Source organism: Carcharodon carcharias, chromosome 31 (assembly GCF_017639515.1).
Source record: "Carcharodon carcharias isolate sCarCar2 chromosome 31, sCarCar2.pri, whole genome shotgun sequence".
Taxonomy (NCBI): Eukaryota; Metazoa; Chordata; class Chondrichthyes; order Lamniformes; family Lamnidae; genus Carcharodon; species Carcharodon carcharias.
The window spans coordinates 22748635-22766759 of NC_054497.1; positions in this window are offsets into that span (position 1 = coordinate 22748635).

An 18125-nucleotide genomic window follows, 5' to 3' on the forward strand; every position below is an offset into this window, starting at 1 on the left:
CTCTGGAGGACATGAGAGCGAAACTTTTCTTCATCTCGCCGCCACCAGTCGCTCATTGGCGCGTTATGTGTACCCTTTTAAAGGGAATTTTTGGGTTGGGGAGGTGGTCGGGGCTCCCTCTTGAAGTATGGGGGATGCCACATGTTGGATTCCTCCTCCGCCTCCCTTTCTGTTCTGTGAGATCAATTGTTTTCCGCTGAAATAGCGTTGTGATCAATCTGTTAGTATCAATGGGTCTTCTGTGAGCTAGGAAAAATTGTGCTCAACACAATGCTAACCAAGTGAAAATAGATGAAGTCTTGCAGCAGTCAGTTTTTACAGCACGGGATCAGGCCCTTTGGCCCATCGCGTCCATGATAGCCATCAAGCCCCTCTCTATTCTAGCCCCATTTTCCAGCACTTGGCCCATAACCCTGTATGCTCTGGTGTTTCAAGTGCTCATCTAAATACTTCTTAAATGGTGTGAGGGTTCCTGCCTCTACCACCCCCTCAGGCAGTGTGTTCCAGATTCCATCCACCCTCTGGGTGAAAACATTTTCCTGAAATCTCCTCTAAACTTTCCCCTGACCTTAAATCTATGCCTCCTGGTTATTGACACCTCCGCTAAGGGGAAAAGTTTATTCCTATCTACCCTATCTATGCCCCTCATAATTTTGTATACCTCCATCAGGTCCCCCTTCAGCCTTCTCTGCTCTAAGGAAAGCAACCCTAGTCCATCCATTTCAACTCATTTCTCTATTTCCTTATTCTGATGAAGGGTCATACAGACTCGAAACGTTAGCTGTGCTCCTCTCCGCAGATGCTGTCACACCTGCTGAGTTTTTCCAGGTATTTTTGTTTTTGTCCTAGTCTATCCAGTCTCTCTTCATAGCTGAAACTTTCCAGCCCAGGCAATATCCTGGTGAATCTCCTCTGCACCCTCTCCAGTGCAATCACATCCTTCCTATAGTGTAGCGACCAGAACTGCACACAGTACTCCAGCTGTGGCCTAATTAGCATTTTATACAGCTCCAACATAACCTCCCTGCTCTTATATACTACACCTCGGCTAATAAAGGCAAGTATCCCGTATGTCTTCCTAATCACCTTAACTACCTGTGCTGCTGCCTTCAGGGATCTATGGACATGTATACTAAGGTCCCTATGGTCCTCTGTACTTCCTAGGATCCTACATTCATTGTGTATTCCTTTGCTGTGTTAGTCCTCCCAAAATGCATCACCTCACACTTCTCAGGATTAAATTCCGTTTGCCACTGCTCTGCCCATTTTATCAGCCCATCTATATTGTCCTATAATCTAAGGCTTTCCTCCTCACTATTTACAACACCACCAGTTTTCATGTCATCTGTGAACTTACTGATCATACTTCCTATAGTCACATCTAAATCATTAATGTACACTACAAACAGCAAGGGTCCCAGCACCGATCCCTGTGGTACACCACTCGTCACAGGCTTCCAATCTCAGAAACAACCTTTGACCATCACCCTCTGTCTCCTGCCACGAAGTCAATTTTGGATCCAATTTGCCAAATTGCCCTGGATCCCATGGGCTCTTACCTTCCTGACCATTATCCCATGTGGGAACTTGTCAAAAGCCTTACTGAAGCGCATGTAGGCTACATTAACAACACTACTCTCATCTCCCCCTGACAAAGCCATGCTGACTGTCCCTGATTAATCCCTGCCTCTCCAAATGGAGATTAATCCTGTCCCTCAGAATTTTTTCTAATAGTTTCCCTACCACTGATGTTTTATTCAATGGCCTGTAATTACCTGGTTTATCCCTACTACCCTTCTTGAATAATGGTACCACATTCACTGTCCTCCAGTCCTCTGGCACCTCTCCTGTGGTCAGAGACGATTTGAAAATTAGTGTCAGAGCCCCTGCAATCTCCTCCCTTGCCTCACACAGCAGCCTGGGATACATTTCATCTGGGCCTGGGGATTTATCAAAAATGATTTATCAAAGACTCCCCTGCAGCTTCTGCCCTGTTTGCAGCACAACCTGGTGCAGATGTGATGGGCCTAGTGGCCTCTTTCTGTGCCATAAACTTTCTATGATTCTAACATTGTGGATGCAGGTCAGCCTAAGTCACCTACTTACCCACCAGAACCCTCCATTCAATGCAGATACTGAAGATGGTCAGCAGGTTAACAAGCAGAAGGATTGATATCTCAAATTGGCTTTTGACCTACAAGAGTAGAGAATAATAATAATAGAATTATTAGAGCACAGGATGAGGTTATTCCTTGAGAACAGGCACCATTGCTGATGGCAAAGCTCTGGCTGGAGGTGACATGTTCCAGATGTTCATCAGTTCCTGGTAAAAGATAGACAGCTCCCACAAGGATACTTGGGGACCTCCAGGTTCATAAACAAGATCTGCAGGTTGTAACTGAGACCTAGCAGCCAGCAGGTCTGGCCCATTCCTCAATCCTGCACTGTGGTGATTACACAAACCATTTTCCACCTTATGGAGCGTGTTCGCAGGGACACGGTGTACAAACCTCAAGATAAAGGGGGAAAAACATACCCAACATCGTCCTCATTCTGATGGTCATCTCTGTGTACAGCCGTATCATTACACAAACACTAAAGGTCACTACTCGCTGAGGTTCCACCTGTCCCCGGTGTTGTGAAGGATGGGTCTGGCCACATTGGGGAACACTCCAAGTAATTGGACCGTGCCATAATACCTGCCTCTTGTGGAAAGGTTTATGGAGAAAAACACCTTTGACCACAAGTCCATCAGGCAGTGGTCGACACATAATATCCTAGAGGCCCTGCAGGAAATAAATTGGTGGATCCTGTGGGATGGTTCCATGAGCAGACTGTCAAAGTCATTTGGCAGAAAACCTCATCGCCAGAACTTTCCAACAAGCACCAAGACTGGTGGTGAGGAAGGCCCTCCCCATCAGTACCTTCATCTATGGCCGAAGTCTCTGCACCACCACATTCTGCCCTTGAAGCAGCTGCAGTGGGGAAGGGACAATCTCACATCTCATTGTTGAATGTGCCTCCACAAAGAAGGACTGGAGAAAGATGCATCCCGAGCAGCTCCATGGCACAGGACTCTGTGCTCTACGGGCTGTTCCCAGGGACACACACCACGACAGATATCAACTGCAGCTGGAGGATCATCAACTCGGTGAAAGACGCTCTTTGGTCTGCCCAAAAGTTGTTGGTCTTCCAGCGCAAAGTGTTGTCCTGAGGTGTCCCACACAGGTGACATTCGGGGGTTCATGCAAGGAGCAAGGTTTGAATTGTTCTCTGTTGGAGAAGCCTCTCCGATCCATTCCCCTTCTGGGGCATTGCTGCTCCCGGCTTCCTGGGGCTGGGGTGCGCTGAGCGCCTCACTGTTCCCAGATTCCTGGGGCTGGGGTGCACTGGCCTCTTCAAGCTGAGAGTGAAGTTGGGGTCTTTTCATTGTCTCCAATGTTCTAGATTTCTGGTGTTTCCTCCCTCAGCTCCCTAGAGTTTTGCCGCTTCTTCTGTAGGTGCCACTCTTGCCCTTCTTTGTCCGAAGAGCAGCTGCCCTTGTCATCCATGTCGGGTGGGAGACGCCTCTTGCCATTAGTCTGGGAAGTGGCTTGGTCACTTCTTGGTCCCTTCTTCTTTTTGGTCTTCTTCACCAGCTGACACTCCATTGGTTGATCCTCTACTGGTGCCTCCTCCATTGATTGACACAAAGACCTTTCTGCCACTGGGCACCGAGGGACTGGGGATTGTATAGACCCCTCAGGCTGTCCAGCTCACGTTTGTTTTTTGAAAAATATACTTTATTCATAAAATATCTGGAAGAACATTACAAAACATTTCTAAATCACCATCACAAAAAGTACAATCAGATTCAACTTTTACACAAGGATCACAAGGTGCATCAATACAATCAATGAATATTACAATATGGTCATTACAGACAGTCTGACAGTGCAGTGGGATTGGAGTTATCAACATAAATCATGTTGCACTCTGAGATGCTTCAATACAATTATAATATAATTAGTATTCAATGTATACATTCATTTTGAGCTGTACAGCCCGAGGGGCTCTCAACAGTTCCCAGCCCCTCGGTGCCCTGTGGCTGAAAGGTCTTAGACAGCGACCTTTCCCCATTGAGCCTTTGTGGCGGCTGCCCCAAGCTTTAGTGTGTCCCTCAGCATGTAGTCCTGGACCTTGGAATGTGCCGGTCTGCAACACTCAGTCAGGGACAACTCTTTGCACTGGAAGACCAACAAAGTTTTGGGCAGACCAAAGAGCGTCTTTCACCGAGTTGATGATCCTCCAGCTGCAGTTGAGGCTTGTCTCGTTGTGTGTCCCTGGGAACAGCCCGTAGAGCACAGAGTCCTGTGTCACAGAACTGCTCTGGATGAACCTTGACAGAAACCACTGCATCTCTCTCCAGACCTTCTTTGCAAAGGCACAATCCACAAGAAGGTGAACAATGGTCTCTTCACCACCACAGCCACCTCGAGAGCAACGTGCAGAGGGGGTGAGACTCATGGTGTGTAGGAAGGATCTTACAGGGAGGGCCTTTCTCACCACCAGCCAAGCTACATCTTGGTGCTTGTTGGAAAGTTCTGGCGATGAGGCATTCTGCCAAATGACTTTGACAGTCTGCTCGGGGAACCATCCCACAGGATCCACCCTCTCCTTTTCCCTCAAGGCCTCTAAGACGTTACGTGCCAACCACTGCCTGATGGACTTGTGGTCAAAGGTGTTTCTCTGCATAAATTTTCCCACGAGGGACAGGTGGTACAGCACGGTCCAACTACTTGGAGCGTTCCACGGCAGCGTGGCCAGACCCATCCTTCACAACACTGGGGACAGGTAGAACCTCAGCACGTAGTGACACTTGGTGTTTGTGTACCGAGGGTCTACGCACAGCTTGATGCAGCCGCACACAAAGGTGGCCATCAGTATGAGGGCAATGTTGGGCACGTTTTTTCCCCCTTTATCTAGAGGTTTGTACATTGTGGCCCTGTGAACACGATCCATTTTCAACCTCCAGATAAAGCGGAAGATGGCTCGGGTGATCGCCATCGCGCAGGAGTCTGGAATGGGCCAGACCTGCGCCACGTACAGCAACAGCAAGAGTGCCTCACACCTGGTGACCAGGTTCTTACCCGCAATGGAGAGGGAGCGTCGCTCCCACATGACCAGTTTCCTTTTCACCATAGACACTCGCTCATTCCAGTTTCTAACACATGCCCTGGTCCCTCCGAACCATATCCCCAGCACCTTCAGGCCGTCAGCCCTGACAGTGAAGGGGACAAAGGATCGGTCAGCCCAGTTCCCAAAGAACATGGCCTCACTCTTCCCATGATTTACCTTGGCTCTCGAGGCCAGTTCGAAATGGTCGCAGATGTGGATCAGTCTGCTCACCGACAGCGGATCCGAGCAGAAGACGGCGACATCGTCCATGTACAGGAAGGCTTTGATCTGAGTGTCTCCACTGCCTGGGATCGTCACTCCTCTTATACCCGGATCCTTCCTGATGGACTCAGCAAAGGGTTCTATACAACACACAAACAGGACAGGGGAGAGAGGGCAGCCCTGCCTGACTCCAGACTTAATAGGAAAGCTATCTGATTCCCACCCATTGATTGAGACTGCACTACTGATGTTAGTGTAGAGCAGTTGGATCCAGTTCTGTATCCCTTCCCCAAACCCCAGCTCACAATGAATGTATACATTGAATACTAATTGTTTTATAATTGTATTGAAGCCCCTCAGAGAGCAACATGATATATGTTGATAACTCCAATCCCATTGCACTGTCAGACTGTCTGTAGTGACCATATTGAAATGACTGTAACATTCATTGATTGTATTGAAGCACCTTGTGATCCATGTGTAAAAGTTGAACCTGATTGTACTTTTTGTGATGGTAATTTAGAAATGCTTTGTAATGTGCTTTCAGATATATTGTGAATAAAGTATATTTTTCAAAAAAAAATCTGAGATCCTCCCTTATTAACATACTGATCCCATCCCTTATTATCAGCGCAAAGCTGCCTCCTTTTCCTTTTTGCCTGTCCTTCCGAAGTGTTGAATATCCTTGCATATCCAGTTTCCCTGTAGCCATTTTTCCATAATGGCAATTAGATCATACCCATTTATCTCTGTTTGTGCCATTAAGTCATCTACCTTGTTGTGAATGCTGCATTCAGGTAGCGTACCCTTAACTTTGTCTTTTTGACGTTATTCCACATTCTAGCACCGATGCCAAGCCGGACGGGGTAGTGAGGAATGGAGTTGAGCATATTTAAGTTGAAGACAGGGTTTTGGTTGAGGATTTCTTCCGAGTATTCTCTCCAGTGAGCACCGACTGCTTCCCTGTCCTGGATGAGCTCCCTTCCATGCTGGGCTCTCAGCAGGATGGGGCCTTGAGTGCTTGGGCTGTGAATCGCCTTGACAACGCTGAAGAAACCAGATCTTTAACAGAGCTAACAGGGTCGGTCGGGGGATGGGCTTCAGAGACAGGCTGTTTAAACCCAACAGTTAACTTGAAGCTTGGGTTAAAATGCAGCCACTGTCAGAATCAGGGGATCTTAATCAGCAGCATTGAGGACTTAGAGGGGAGACAGAGCAATGGATGGCAGCAGATGACCATGGATAGACGGGCAGAGTGAGGAACTCCCTAGGGAGCTCTCTGCACAGCAGCCATCTTGCCTAATACATGCAGCCGCCCACTGTTGGAGATTCATGCATTTTTATAGCGCCTTTCACCACCACTGGACTTTCTAGTCTTGCTGCAGCCAAGCTCTGCACAGTAAGCTCCCATAAATCAGCTGATAAACCTGCTCTTAGTGATCTTGGTTGAGGGATAAGTATTGGCCAGGACACCGGGGATAACTCCCCTGCTCTTCGCTGAGATGGTACCGCGGAAGCTGAGAGGGCGGATGGGGCCTCATCTTAACGCCTCATCTAAAGGATAGTGAGAGTAATTGTCTCGGGTTTGCACAAAGTGCAGTAATGGGCGGGGAAAAAGATGCTTTACCAGCCGGCCGCAATGGGGGGTTTTCACTCTGTATCGTCCCATTCCCACCTCATTAATTCTGCAGCCACAGGAAACGTGCCGTCTCGCTGGCAGGCTTCCTCCGATTTGCCTGCCACACTGTTACCTCACCACTTCCTCACGCAGGGCACCACATTTAAACTGCAGCCACGTTCACACTTCTCAATGATCACAGCCCAGGGCTGCTCCACTGAAGACATGGCCCCAAAAGCCAAGAAGCATACAGCCCCCCCCGATTGAGTGGCACATCTCTTGGATGCGTTCTGGATGCCACGGAGACCCGCTGCTGTGTCCTCTATCCCACTCTGGCCTGGGAGGCGGTGGCAGAGCTGGTCGGTGCCAATGCTGCACACACGAAGTTGACCATCCAGTGCAGAAAGAGGGTGAATGATCTCATCTGTGCCCCCAGGGTAAGGCAATCATCTCCTCACTCTAAACTCACACACTCACAAGCCCATTGCACATTCACTGGCATCTCACTCACTGCCAGCTCAAGGGACATCAGCACCCAGTCTCTCTCACACACCCTCACATCTCCATCTGGCCTCATCTCCTCTGGAGGCTGCCTCCTCAGCCCTCACCATCTTGAAGCCACTTGTACACAGATCAACATGTATCCCGCCTCCCCACACACACACACACACACACACACACACACACACACACCCTGGGATACCCCCCCCTTCCCCAGTACAGCCCTTGCCCTGCAGCCTCTTCCCTTGCCTGAGGTCACTTCTCCCCCTTCCCCAAGCAAGCCCTAGCCCTGCAGCTATTGAAAAGCCACCCACCACCTTACAGCTGGACCGTTAGGCAGAGACCTACCAGTGAGCTCCCCTAATAGTGACGTGGTGCTGCCTGCGAAGCCTGGCACTGATGCCCACTAGTGCTGCCCGAAGCAAGGTGGGCAAACAAACCTCAAAGTCCCAAGTGAAGTGCAGCTCGATAGGTGCATGTCGCTTATGTACAGTTGTGAACCACGTCAGCCTGGCACCCGGATTGTCCCGTGTGGAGGGGGGGGATTGATTCCGGAGAGCAGGACTTATAATGAGATGCTAAAATATTGAAATTAGATTCCCAACATGCAGCGGTGGGAAACGCCATTGACGGGTGGAGCTGAAGATGGCAAACTGATTTCACAACAGCGTGAAACCCATTTTTGGCCTTCTCACCATTTTGGCGAAGTTCTGGCCAGTGTCTCTGACAGTGCAGCACTCCCTCAGTAATCTCCTTTACTTAGGGAGTCTCAGCCAGTATTTTTGTGGGATTTGAACCCACAGCTTCCTGGCTCAGAGACAAGACTGAACCACAACAGCAACGTTCAGAAGTGGGGAAGAACCTGAACCTCTCCTTCCTCCTTTCCAATTACTCCAATTGTCAACTTTCAATCCTCTGGAGCTCTATTCTCTCTGCTTCATGCGGTTGGCTCATACACATCGGTGCTGGACCTGCTCGATTTTTTGATGACCCCTTTGACAATTTTCACCACTGACTCGTCCTTTCCATTTGACTGAGGATAATGTGGAGATGATGTGTGGGGCTGACACTCCCAATCATTCACACAGAGGCTGAATTCTTCACTTGTGAACTCAGGGCCATTGTCACTCACCCCAATGTCAGAAATGCTCCTCACTGAGGCCAAGGATGCAATAAAGCCTGTAGCATTCTTTCCCCAGCCTTGATAACAGAGTTTCCTGTTGGCTGGTTGCCTAACAGACTCGTGTCTGTTCAGATTCCTGTTTAACTCTGTGACAAATTTCATTGTTCTCCCACTAAGACTGAAGAGTTTCCAATTTATTTTCAAATCTCCCTTACTCTCCATAGGAACCGGTTCTGGAATATTGAAAGCCATACTGACTCACCCAGCAGTTGATGCCCTGTACAATGTTGCTGACTGAATTTTTAATTATTCTTGCTCTCTTACAGCAATCAAAATCCATTCATAACCAGCCGCACGCTCCTGACACCATGTTTCATGTGGTCGGTAAGAATGGCTTCTGCACTAAGCCTTTGTTTCACCCAAGATGACCTCAGTGATCACATGAGTATGACAGGACACAGTACACATGAGGCAGAAGTCCTCAAAGACATTTTTCCAAATGCGCTCATTTAGATCCAAAATGTGATCAGTTCTTTATTTATTCTGAGGATGTTAGCACCCAGGCAAGGGCAGCATTTATTATCATTCCTATTTGCCCTTGAGAATTGGAGATGCATCATTTTCTTGAACTGCTGCAGTCCGTGTTATTAGATTGGGCGCTCCAGGATTTTAACCCAGTGATGATGAAGGAAAGGCGATATTTGTATAAGCAGCTGTAATATTTCAGACTGACTTAATTGCCCTTTTAATCAAAATTTGTGACTGGGATTAATGGAAGCTCACCACCACCTTTACAAGAGCAACTAGGGATGGGCAATAAATGCTGGCCCAGCCAGTGAAGCCCACACCCTGTGAATGAATAAAAACATTTAACTCATGGAGGAGCATTGGTAATTTAAATAAAATACAGAATGCAGTTGGCTTTATACAGCTGTAGGTTGGTGTTGTCCATTAGATTACAAAGTCGCTTAAACCCATCTGAGGCTGTTTTCCATTTGTCCCCTGAGTGATCCCACCTATAACTGAGCTATTCTTTACTCTAATGCTGCTCGTGCCTCTAGTGTCCCCTCTCTGATACTTCATCCTGGTGCCCAACTCCCTATTAAATTAATTTAAACCCTCACTCACAGCAAGGGTGAATCTTCCTACGAGAATACTGGTCCCAGCTCTTCTGAGGTTCAACCTGAACACTGGGTTGACCAGGTCCCTCCTTCCCCTGACCTGGTCCCAATGCCACAGCAATCTGAATTTCTCCCTCCTGAACCAATTTTTCTGAAACACGTTAACTTCACAGAATTACAGAATGTCAGTGCAGAAGAGGCCCTTTGGCCCATCGAGTCTGCACCGACACGTTAGAAACACCTGACCTACCTACCTAATCCCATTTACCAGCACTTGGCCCATAGCCTTGAATGTTATGATGTGCCAAGTGCTCATCCAGGTACTTTTTAAAGGATGTGAGGCAACCCGCCTCCACCACCCTCCCAGGCAGCGCATTCCAGACCGTCACCACCCTCTGGGTAAAAAAGTTTTCCTCACATCCCCCCTAAACCTTCTTCCCCTCCTGCCTTCCAGTCACTAAAGCATCCTTCTGCCATCACCCTCTGCCTCCTACAACTAAGCCAATTTTGAATCCACCTTATCACATTACCCTGTATCCCATGTGCATTTGCCTTCTTTATAAGTCTCCCCTGTGGGACCTTGTCAAAGGCTTTGCTGAAATCCATATAAACTACATCCACTGCACTACCCTCATCTACACACCTGGTCACCTCCTCAAAAATTCAATCAAATGTGTTAGGCATGACCTCCCTCTGACAAAGCCGTGCTGACTATCCCTGATCAAACCTTGCCTCTCCAAGTGGAGATAGATACTCTCCTTAAGAACTTTCTTCAATAGTTTCCCTACCACTGACATGAGACTCACTGGCCTGTAGTTCCCTGGCTTATCTCTACAACCCTTCTTAAATAGCAGAACCACATTAGCTGTTCTCCAGTCCTCTGGCACCTCCTCTGTGGCCAGAGAGGAATTAAAAATTTGGGTCAGAGCCCCTGTAATCTCCTCCCTTGCCTCCCTCAGCAGTCTGGGACACAAATCATCTGGACCTGGAGATTTGTCCATTTTTAAGCCTGCCAACACCTCCAATACCTTGTCACTCCCGATATCAATTTGCTTAAGAACCTCACAGTCTCTCTCCCCGAGTTCGAAAACTTCATCCTCATTCTCTTGGGTGAAGATGGACGTGTGGTATTCATTCAACACTTTAGCGATGTCCTCTGGCTCCAACCATAGATTTCTCCCTTGGTCTCTAATGGGCCCTACTCTTTCCCTGGTTATCCTCTTCCCATTGATATACTTCTAGAATATCTTGAGATTTTCTCTACTTTTACCAGCCTGAGCGTTCTCATATCCCCGCTTTGCTCTCCTAATTGCTTTCTTAAGCTCCACCCTGCACTGTCTGTACTCCACTAATGCTTCTGCTGATTTGCTTCCCTTGTACCTGCTAAAAGCCTCTCTTTTCCTTCTCATCGTAATCTGAATATCTCTGGTCATCCATGGTTCTCTGGGCTTGTTACTCCTTCCTATCACCCTAGAGGGAACATGTTGAGCCTGTACCCTCCCCATTTCCTTTTTGAACACCCCCCACTGCTCCTCTGTAGATTTCCCCACAAGTAGCTATTCCCAGTCTACCCTGGCCAGATGCTGCCTTATTTTACTGAAATCCAATCTCCCCCAATCCAAAACATTTTTTTGCAACTTGTCTATTTCTTTGTCCATAACAAACTTAATCTGTACCATGTTGTGGTCGTTGTCGTTCAAATGCTCCCCCACCACCACCTCAGCCACCTGTCTGGCTTCATTCCCCAGAATTAGGTCCAGCTCTGCGCCGTCTCTTGTTGGACCCTCTACATATTGTCCTAAAAAGTTCTCCTGTACACATTTCAAGAAATCCACTCCATCCAAGCCCTTAATACTATGTCTATCCCAATTAAGTTTGGGAACGTTGAAATCACCTAATATAATTACCCTATTGTTATTGTTTTTACACACCTCTGCAAATTGTGCATATATTTGCCCCTCAATTTCCCACTGACTATCTGGGGATCTATAATAAACACCTTTTGCCCCTTTTTTATTCCTAAGCTCTACCCACAAAGGTTCATTTGATGCCCCCTCCAAGATGTCATCTCTCCTTACTGCAGTAACTGGTTCCTTAACTAATAATGCAACGCCTCCTCCTCTTTTACCCCCTCCCCTGTCTTGCCTGAAGATTCTATATCCTGGAATGTTGAGCTGCTAATCCTGCCTTTCCCTCAACCACGTCTCTGTGATGGCTACTATATCACAATTCCACATGTCAATTCTCACCCTTAACTCATCCGTTTTACTTTAATACTCCTGGCATTAAAGTAGAGGCCATCCAGCCTTGCCTTACTCCCTTGAAACTTAATGCAGCTGTGCTCCCTCTGACTTGATTGTTTTACTGTATTATGATGTGTCCCTATTCTGCTAACATTCTGTGTCCCCTCCCCCTGCTGAATTAGTTTTGTTTTATCCTATTATATTTTCACGGGACACAAACAGGAAATCTATCCTGGACCGGATGGACCCGTCTGGCCGCGACCAGGTGTACCTACGCTGCGCTCCATCTGCAGGGTTGCTGAAGACGTCGTGCAGCTTGGCATCCTTTACTGTTTCCATCAGGGATCTGGACGTAGCGTCCAATTTGCTATCGGCCCTGCCAGATCGTCCAGCCGCATCGATGATGCAGTTGAAGTCACCGCCCAGAATGACTGGTCTGGAGGTTGCCAGCAGCAGTGGGAGCTGCTGACAAACCTCCAGCCGCTCAGCCCCTTGTGACGGGGCGTAGACGTTAATAACCGGAGTGGAGCATTCTTGTACATTACGTCTGCTACGAGGAGGCGCCCGCCCACCACCTCCTTAACCTGGGAGACGGTGAAGTTGCCTCCCCACAGCAGAATACCAGAACGATCCCAGGAATGAAAGGCTTAACATATGAGGAACGTTTGTGGACGCTGGGTCTATACTCGATGGAGTTTAGAAGGATGAGGGGGGATCTGATTGACTCTTACGGAATACTGAAAGGCCTGGATAGAGTGGACGTGGGGAAGATGTTTCTATTAGTAGGAGAGACTAGGATCCGAGGGCACAGCCTCAGAGTAAAGGGAAGACCTTTTAGAACAGAGATGAGGAGAAACTTCTTTAGCCAGAGAGTGGTGAATCTATGGAATTCATTGCCACAGAAGGCTGTGGAGGCCAGGTCATTGAGTGTATTTAAGACCGAGATAGATAGGTTCTTGATTGGTAAGGGGATTAAAGGTTACGGGGAGAAGGCGGGAGAATGGGGTTGAGAAACTTATCAGCCATGATTGAATGGCGGAGCAGACTCGATGGGCCGAATGGCCTAATTTCTGCTCCTATGTCTTATGGTCTTAATACCCAGGCCGGAGGTATGAGAGTCGTTTCCTCCCAACCGGATCGATGGCCCATGGGACCCACCATGGTGGCCATTGCCTGTAGGAGCTGAGGTGCGGTATCGCACACTCCTGCAGAAACAACAGGTCAGCTTTGACCTTGGCAAGGTAGTCCAAGGTGGCAACACATCGCGTAGTAGATTTAATGCTACACACATTTATGGATACAATCTTTACACCCATTTTAAAGCAGTTAGTCGCTTACCAAACCTGTTGTCTCTGAGAGTTCCAGACCTTTGGTCTGCTCCTTCATGCCCGTAGTGTTCACAAATTGTCTCACTTTGGATGGGCTGAGGAAAGCGTCCTGAACCTCCCCATTGGAGATGTTCTGCTCGGGTGGCATCTGGGGGTCCGTGCAGAGAGCGGGGTTTGAAATGTCCTCTGTTGGAGAAGCTTCTCCAATCCTCTCCCCCCTGGGGCGTTGCTGCTCCCGGCTTCCCGGAGCTGGGGTGCGCTGAGCGCCTCACTGTTCCCAGATTCCTGGGGCTGGGGTGCACTGGCCTCTTCGGGTTGTGGGCAAAGTTGGGGTCCGCTGGTCTCCTCATTTTCTCCAATGTTCTGGAGCTCGGGTGTCTCGTCCTCCAACTCCCCAAGAGCTTTGCCGCTTCTTCTGTAGGTGCCGCCATTTCCCTTCTTCATCCGAAGAGCTGCTGCCCTTGTCATCCGTGTCGGATGGGAGACGCCTCTTGCCACTTGTCTGGGAAGTGGCTTGGTCCCTTCTTAGGCCTTTCTTCCTTTTGGCTCTCTTCACCAGCTGCCACTCCCCCTGCTGCTTTCCCACTGCTGCCTCCTCCTCCATTGATTCGCTCTCCTGAGGAGTGGGAGGTTCAGGGGGCAGTGCTGTTGATTGGCTGTTTGCTGCCTCAATCTTTTCCTCCACCTTGTCTCTCTCTGTGTCCTCCTTTGTCCCGTTGTTCTCCCTGGGGGCCTTGGTGGTAGTAGTGACACGAGGCATTTCTTCTGCTTCCCCCTCGTTGGCTTTGGCTGCCTGTGCATAAGTGAGGCAGCGTTTGGGGCAGGTCCTGTAGAGGTGACCTGCCTCACCACACAGGTTGCAGCACTTAGTCTGTTTGCAGTCCTTTGTCTGGTGCCCTTCTTGTTTGCAGTTCTTGCAGAGGACGGAGTTGCAGTTGGCTGCCACATGACCAGACTTGCCGCATGAGCGACAAAGTTTGGGTTGCCCAGCGTAGACAAGGTAGCCACGGCTTCCCCCGATAGCGAATCTGGAAGGAGGGTGGAAAACGGCTCCCTTACCGTCGGTCTTGAGCGTGACCTTAACCTGGCGTTTACATGTCCAGATCCCCAAATCATCTCTAACCTCGGTGCAGCTCCCAGCCTTGTCGATGTACCTGGTGAGGAAGGTGAACACGTCGGTGACAGGGACGTGGGGGTTCTACAGATGCACAGTCACCACCCTGTCCCATTGCAACAGCAGAGCAAAGAGCGGCTCCACCATCAGGATCTTCATCTCCGGCTGGTCTCTCTTCTCCTCGAACCACCTTCAGGAACTTGACGCAAGCTGCCACACTCCTGAAGGTCACATCGAAACATCCAGCGCTGGGGAAGTCTTGCAGGGAGTAGATCTCCTCCACTTCAAATCCACACGCCTTCAACAGGATCCGCTTGATGAAGAAGGCCCGATCCATGGGTGCTCCTCCTTCACTGTCCTTCACCGTCACCCAGTTCCCGAAGAACATGACCTCGCTCTTCCCATGATTTACCTTGGCTCCCAAGGCCAGTTTGAACTGGTCGCTGATGTGGATCAGTCTGCGCACCAACAGCGGATCCGAGCAGAAGATGGCGACATCGTCCATATACAGGGAGGCTTTGACCTGAGTGCCTCCACTGCCTGGGATCGTCACTCCTCTTATACCCGGATCCTTCCTGATGGACTCAGCAAAGGGTTCTATGCAACACACAAACAGGACAGGGGAGAGAGGGCAGCCCTGCCTGACTCCAGATTTAATAGGAAAGCTTTCTGATTCCCACCCATTGATTGAGACTGCGCTACTGATGTTAGTGTAGAGCAGTTGAATCCAATTGCGAATTCCCTCCCCAAACTCCATTTTGGAGAGTACATCCACCATGTAGATGTGTGATATTCTGTCAAAGGCCTTCTCCTGATCCAGGCTGATGAGGCAGGTATCCACACCCCTGTCCTGTACATAGGCAATCGTATCCCTGAGCAGCACGAGGCTGTCAGAGATCTTCCTGCCCGGCACAGTGCAGGTCTGGTCAGGGTGGATCACCAATTCCAGAGTGGACTTGACCTGATTGGTGATGACCTTGGACAGAATCTTATAGTCCACATTCAACAGTGAAATGGTTCGCCAATTTCTAATTTCCTGCTGCATAAACTCTTGCAATCCGTTTTTACACTTCTCATTTGCTTCCTCTCAAACTCTAATTTCTTTCTCCTGATTAACCTTTCAGTCATTCTCTACCATTCTTTATATTCTGTCTAATCATCTGTTCTGCCACTCATCTTTGCGGAGTTGTGTGCTTTTTCCTTAAGTTTGGTGCTTTCCTTAAATTCTTTAGTTAACTACGTATGTTTGGTCCTCCCCTTAGAATTTTTCTTTATAATAGAAAGGTACTTATTCTAAATACCCTGAAATATCCTCTTAAAAGTCTGCCACTCCTCTCTTTCAAACTGGATGTCAAATTCAATCATATTGTACTCGCTTCTCCCTCAGGGTGCCTTTACTCTGAGGTCATTAATTAATCCTGTCACGTTACACAATACCAAATCTAATATAACCTGGTCTCTGGCTGGTTCCAGAATGTGCTGCTCCAAGAAACTATCTCAAAAGCATTCTAAGAACTCCTCATCCAGGCTACTATTGCCAATCTGATTTTTCCATTTCATTTATAGGTTAAAATCGACCATGATTATTGTCATCTCTTTATCACAAGCACACGGTATTTTCTCTTGAATAGTTATTATTACTTTTCTCTTGAAGGGGGAGGGTGAACACATTGGTACAAACGACTTAGGTTAAAAAAGAGCAGAATTAAGGGAGTTAGGAAGTAAATTGAAAAGTAGGACCTCAAATGTGGTGATCTCAGGATTACTACCAGTGCCACGTGCCAGTCAGAGTAGAAATAGTAGGATATATCAGATGAATACGTGGCTGAAGAGATGGTGTGAGGGGGAGGGTTTCGGATTCCTGGGGCATTGGGACTGGTTCTGGGGGAAGTGGGACCCAAACAAACTGGATGGGTTACACCTGGGCAGGACTGGGACTGATGTCCTGGGGGGAACATTTGCTAGAGTGGCTGGGGAGGGTTTAAATTAAAATGGCAGGGGGATGGGAACCTATGCAAGGAGTCAGAGGAAAGGGAATCAAAGACAAGAACAAAAGACAGAAAGGGGAATAAGAAAAGTGATAGTCAGAGAAATCAAGGGCAAGAATCAAACAGGGCCTCAGTGAAAAATAGTGGGAATGGGACAAGTAATGTTAAAAAGACAAACTTTAAGGCTTTTTGCCTTAACGTGAGGAGCATTTGCAATAAAGTGGATGAATTAACCACACAAATAGATGTAAACAGGGATGATATAGTCGGGATTACGGAGACATGGCTGCAGGGTGACCAGGGTTGGGAACTGAACATCCAGGGGTGTTCAGTATTTAGGAAGGACAGATAAAAAGGAAAAGGCGGTGGAGTTGCATTGCTGGTTAAAGAGGAAATTAACGCAATAGTGAGGAAAGATATTAGCTCCGACGATGTGGAATCTGTATAGATGAGCTGAGAAACACTAATGGGCAAAAAACGTTAGTGGTGGTTATATATAGATCCCCAAACTGTAGTGGTGATGTTGGGAATGGCATTAAACAGGAAATTAGAGATGCATGCAATAAAGGAACATCTGTAATTTAATCTGCATATAGATTGGGCAAATCAAATTAGTAACAATACCGTAGAGGAGGAATTCCTGGAGTGTATACGGGATGGTTTTCTGGACCAATACATTGAGGAACCAACGAGAGAACAAGCTGTCCTAGACTGGGTTTTGTGTAATGAGGTAGGAATAATTGGCAAACTAGTTGTGTGAGGCCCCTTGGGGATGGGCAACCATAATATGATAGAATTCTTCATCAAGATGGAGAGTGACGCGGTTGATTCTGAGACGAGGGTCCTGAATCATAATAAAGGAAACTACGATGGTATGAGGCACGAGTTGGCTGCGATGGATTGGGAAACATTACTTAAAGCGATGACGGTGGATAGGCAATGGCAAACAATCAAAGGGCGCATGGGTGAACTGCAACAATTGTTTATTCCTGTCTGGCGCAAAAGTAAAACAGGAAAGGTGGCCAAACCATGGCTTACAAGGGAAAGTAGAGATAGTATGAGATGTAAGGAAGAGGCATACAGATTGGCCAGAAAAAACAACAGGTCTGAGGATTGGGAGCAGTTTAGAATTCAGCAAAGGAGGATCAAGGGGTTGATTAAGAAGGGGAAAATAGGGTACGAGAGTAAGCTTGCAGGAAACATAAAAATTGACTAAAAGTTTCTATATGTAAAGAGAAAAAGATTGGTGAAGACAAATGTAGGTCCCTTACAGTCAGAAATGGGGAAATTTATAATGGGGAACAAAGAAATGGCTGACCAACTAAATACATACTTTGGTTCAGTCTTCACAAAGGAGAACACTAATAACATACCAGAAATGTTGGGGAACACAGGGTTTAGTGAGAGGGAGGAACTGAAAGAAATCAGTATTAGTAGGGAAACGATGTTGGGGAAATTGATGGGATTGAAGGCCGATAAATCCCAGGGGCCTGATAATCTACATCCCAGAGTACTTCAGGAAGTGGCCCTAGAAATAGTGGATGCTTTGGTGGTCATCTTCCGAGATTCTATAGACTCTGGAACAGTTCCTACTGTTTGGAGGGTAGCTAATGTAACCCCACTATTTAAAAAGGGAGGCAGAGAGAAAACAGTGAATTATAGACCTGTCAGCCTGCGTCGGTAGTGGGGAAAATTCTAGAGTTCATTATA